Source organism: Danio aesculapii, chromosome 5, assembly GCF_903798145.1.
Source record: "Danio aesculapii chromosome 5, fDanAes4.1, whole genome shotgun sequence".
In the NCBI taxonomy this organism is placed as follows: domain Eukaryota; kingdom Metazoa; phylum Chordata; class Actinopteri; order Cypriniformes; family Danionidae; genus Danio; species Danio aesculapii.
In genome coordinates this window covers 56,908,245-56,912,977 of record NC_079439.1, presented here as the reverse complement: position 1 = coordinate 56,912,977, position 4,733 = coordinate 56,908,245, and the positions used below count along the sequence as shown (strand labels likewise).

Genomic DNA, 4,733 nt, shown 5'->3' with positions numbered 1-4,733 from the left:
TGTGGGCTTGGGGCTTAAGGTTGTGGGGCTTGGGGCCTAGGGGTTGTGGGGCTTGGGGCTTAAGGGTTTTGGGGCTTGGGGCTTAGGGTTGTGGGGCTTGGGGCTTAAGGGTTGTGGGGCTTGGGGCTTAAGGGTTGTGGGGCTTGGGGCTTAGGGGCTGTGGGGCTTGGAGCTTAAGGGTTGTGGGGCTTGGGGCTTAGGGTTGTGGGGCTTGGGGCTTAGGGGTTGTGGGGCTTGGGGCTTAGGGTTGTGGGGCTTGAGGCTTAGGGGTTGTGGGGCTTGGGGCTTAGGGTTGTGGGGCTTGGGGCTTAGGGGTTGTGGGGCTTGGGGCTTAGGGGTTGTGGGGCTTGGGGCTTGGGGCTTAGGGTTGTGGGGCTTGGGGCTTAGTGGTTGTCGGGCTTGGGGCTTAGGGTTGTGGGGCTTGGGGCTTAGGGGTTGTGGGGCTTGGGGCTTAGTGGTTGTGGGGCTTGGGGCTTAGGGCATGTGGGGCTTGGGGCTTAAGGTTGTGGGGCTTGGGGCTTAGGGGTTGTGGGGCTTGGGGCTTAAGGGTTGTGGGGCTTGGGGCTTAGGGTTGTGGGGCTTGGGGCTTAGTGTTTGTCGGGCTTGGGGCTTAGGGCATGTGGGGCTTGGGGCTTAAGGTTGTGGGGCTTGGGGCTTAGGGGTTGTGCGGCTTGGGGCTTAAGGGTTGTGGGGCTTGGGGCTTAGGGTTGTGGGGCTTGGGGCTTAGGGTTTGTGGGGCTTGGGGCTTAGGGTTGTGGGGCTTGGGGCTTAGTGGTTGTCGGGCTTGGGGCTTAGGGCATGTGGGGCTTGGGGCTTAGGGTTGTGGGGCTTGGGGCTTAGGGGTTGTGGGGCTCAGGGTATGTGGGGCTTGGGGCTTATATCCACCTCCTCACCCACTGGCCGGAGAGTTCAGTCAGTTGTGGGTAACCAACAGCACGGCTCCGGCTGGCGTAGGCAGAGTTAGTCGGGGGTCACCATCGGTACCAGTTTCTGCAAGCAAGCAACAACTAGCGGGTGCTTCCTCTGACCCTCCATGACCCTCGAGCTCTGGTCCACAGCTGGGCGGGAAGTGACTTTGTGGGCCTCTCCCGCCCGGCAGTCCGCACTTCCTGGATCCGGTTTTCACTGACCTGCCGTCAAGGTTTCGGCGAAGGTGTAAAATCGTGGACTTAGGTTCTGAGCGTGCAACTGCGTGCTATTGCCTTCCACAACTTGACCGATGGGAAATGTACGAGATGCCCCAGGGGCAGGCCACTCGCCCGGTCCTCTGACAAGGGGGGCCACTGTGGGTGTGGTGGTTCCTCCTCGCTCTGGGAATTCGATGTAGAGCAGGAGGGGCGGTCTCCATGCGGAGGCCAACCCCCCCCCTCCTTGTCTCTCGCTCTTTGGGGGATTCAGACGGTCCGTCTAACTCAGAATGCTCCTTGGTAATCGGATCATCCCGCAAGTCGGTGTCTGCCGTGGCGCCCTCCGGTCAGCGCCCCGCCTTCCCCTTCCCTTCCAGGGTTTATCGCCGTTTGCCTTCGCGCCATCTTCTCCTACTTGAAAGGCGGCGTTAGGGTCAGGCGGGGTGAAACCCACCGGGGGGGTAGGTCGATGGAGGGCCGGGAGGTGACCGTTTGGCATGTGCGCGACGTTCGACGTGTGGGTGTGATCTGTTGCAAAACGCACTTCCCTTTGTGATGACCTCGACAACTGCATGGCAGTTGGTGACAGGATCGGGCACCCCCAAGGGTTAGGAGGATCAGCCCTGTTAACCCCTGTCTTTAAGGCCTAACCCACCTGCGGGAGTTTAACCTGATTGATTCTGCCAGTATTATATGCTTGTCTCAAAGATTAAGCCATGCAAGTCTAAGTGCACACGGTCGGTACAGTGAAACTGCGAATGGCTCATTAAAGCAGTTGTGGTTCCTTTGCTCGCTCCACTCAATTACTTGGATAACTGGCAATTCCAGAGTTAATACATGCCAACGGGCGCCGGCCTGGGCTGTCTTTCTCACCCCACAGGGTGTGGGGGGGGGCAGGTCCAGGCGACACGCGCATTTATCAGATCCAAAACCCATGCGGGTGCGCGGCCGACAGAGAGGGGGGAGTGTCTCGCACCTTCCCGCCGCCGTTTGCCTCCGGCCTCGCTTTGATGACTCTAGACAACCTCGGGCCGATCGCGCGCCCCCCGTGGCGGCGACGGTTCATTCGAATGTCTGCCCTATCAACTTTCGATGGTAGGTCAGTCGCTTACCACGGTGACCACGGGGAATCAGGTTTCAATTCCGGAGAGGTGAGCCCGAGAAATGGCTACCACATCCAAGGAAGGCAGCAGGCGCGCAAATTACCCATTTCCAACACGCAGTGGTAGTGACGAAAAATAACAATGCAGGTCTCTTTCTGAGGCTTTGCAATTGGAATGAGTGCATCTCAAACCCTTGGGCAAGGACCCATTGGAGGGCAAGTCTGGTGCCAGCGCCCGCGGTAATTCCAGCTCCAATAGCGTATGCTAAAGTCGCTGCAGTTAAAAAGCTCGTTGTTGGATCTCGAGGACTGTCATCGATGGTGCTGCCGCGAGGCGAGCGACTGCTGGGTATGGACCCCTAGTCCTCCCGGTGCCCCCCGGATGCTCTTGATTGGGTGTCCTCGGCTTGGGGCCCGGTGCGTTTACATTGAAAAAATTACAGTGTTCAAAGCAGGGCAGGTGCCGTGCCCCATTAAATACCTCAGCTAGGAATAATGGAATAGCACCCCAGGTCTATTTTCTGTGGGTTTCCGGAACCTGGGGCTATGATTGAGAGGATCGAACGGAGGCATTAGTATTGCACCGACAGAGGTGAAATTCTTGGACCGGCGCAAGACGGACCGAAGCGAAAGCTTTGACAAGAACGTTTTCATTAATCAAGAACGAAAGTCGGAGATTTGAAGATGATCAGATACCATCGTAGTTCTGACCGTAAGCGATGCCGACCCGCAATCCGGCGGCGTTTTTATTCCCATGACCCGCCGGGCAGCGTTGCGGAACACCAAGAGTCTCTGGACTCCGGGGGGAGGATGGTTGCAAAGCTGAAACTTAAAGGAATTAAAGGAAGGGCACCACCAGGAGTGGCGCCTGCAGCTTAATTTGACTCAACACGGGAAACCTCACCCGGCTCGGACACTGAAAGGATTGACAGATTGATGGCTCTTTCTTGAGTCTGTGGGTGGTGGTGCATGGCCGTTCGTAGTTGGTGGAGCGATTTGTCTGGTTGATTCCGATAACGCACGAGACTCTGGCATGCTAACTAGTTACGCGACCCCCGTGCGGCCGGCGTATGCAACTTCTTAGAGGGACAAGTGGCTGTAAGCCACGCAAGACTGAGCAATAACAGGTCTGTGATGCCGTTAGATGTCCGGGGCTGCACGCGCGCCACAATGGGAGGATCAACGTGTGCCAACCCTGCGCCGACAGACGCGGATAACCCATTGAAACCCGCCTGTGATGGACACCGGGGATTGAAACTATTTCCCGAGAACGAGGAATTCCCAGTAAGTGCAGGTCATCAGCTTGCATTGATTAAGTCGCTGTCCTTTGTACACACCACCCGTCACTACTACCGATTGAGCGGCGCAGTGAGGTCGTTGGATCGGTCTCGTCTGGGGCTCCCTGCTCGGGAGCCCTGCCGTAGCCCAGAGAAAACAATCGAACTCTGTCGTTTAGAGGAAGTAAAAGTCGTAACAAGGTTTCCGTAGGTGAACCTGCGGAAGGATCATTAACGGGGTCGAAGGGATCTCCTCGTCACGCCCAGCGAGCGAAATAAGCTTCCGCGCAGCGTGGGAGGTCCCTCCGAGGCTACCTCCTCACCATCGCAGGCGCGATCCTCTCCCGCTGCTGTTCGGGTGAGCGCCAGGGGAGGGTGGCCGAGTACCCTCGGTGTCCTTCCGGGCTCGGGGGGGTTTCGGTGACTCGGTGGTTGCCGTCGTAAGCTCCTGACGGGTACCCGGCTGGCCTCGCCCTCTCCCTCTGCGGAGGCGGGGGAAGAAGTGTGGAACCGTGGGTTTAAAAGTCTTCCCCAACCTGGGTGTGCTGAGGGGGGGCGGGGTGGGCAGACGCCAGTCCAGGGGTCTCGCCGGCCAATGTTTTTTTACCCACTCCCAGAACATCTTCTGTCTCGGCCCACATACCTATAATATACAACTCTTAGTGGTGGATCACTCGGCTCGTGCCTCAATGAAAAACACAGCTAGCTGCGAGAACTAATGTGAATTGCAGGACACACATTGATCATCGACCTTTCGAACGCACATTGCAGACCCAGGGTCATCCCGGGGCCACATCTGTCTGAGGGTCTCCTTGCTATTGATCGGGAAGGGTAGTCTTTGGCACCCGCCCGTGGCTGGAGCGTCGCAGACTCCCTATGTTGTGGCCTTCGTCCTCCCAAATGCAGCCCACCCGCCTACCCGTGCGTGCCTGACGTCTGGCTCTTACTCGAGCGGCTGCTGGTGAGGCCTGTTCTGACCGCTGCCCGCGTGTGGGGAAAAGCCGCGCCGCGCTCCGACACGAAACGGTGGTGCGAGGTACCCGCGAGGCTAGTGCCTGCCTCGTACCGGTCGGCTGCCCTTAGTTGGAATACAACCTCAGCTCAGACGAGCAGACACGCTGAATTTATTCTCGGATTCCTTTCCCCTCCTCGGCCGTTGCCGGGCGCACTTCCTCCGTCGGCGGTGCGCCGCGACCGCCTCCAGTTCGGCTTGGAAGGGTTCGGGAG

General features: G+C 58.5%; 1 non-coding gene across 1 annotated transcript; it reads left to right on the top strand.

Moving 5' to 3' along the window:
- The first annotated feature begins 4,160 nt into the window (after positions 1–4,160).
- Positions 4,161–4,316, top strand: LOC130229922 (5.8S ribosomal RNA). The gene has a single exon (XR_008837878.1). It is a non-coding gene; the product is annotated as a 5.8S ribosomal RNA (ribosomal RNA).
- Positions 4,317–4,733: the final 417 nt, after the last annotated feature.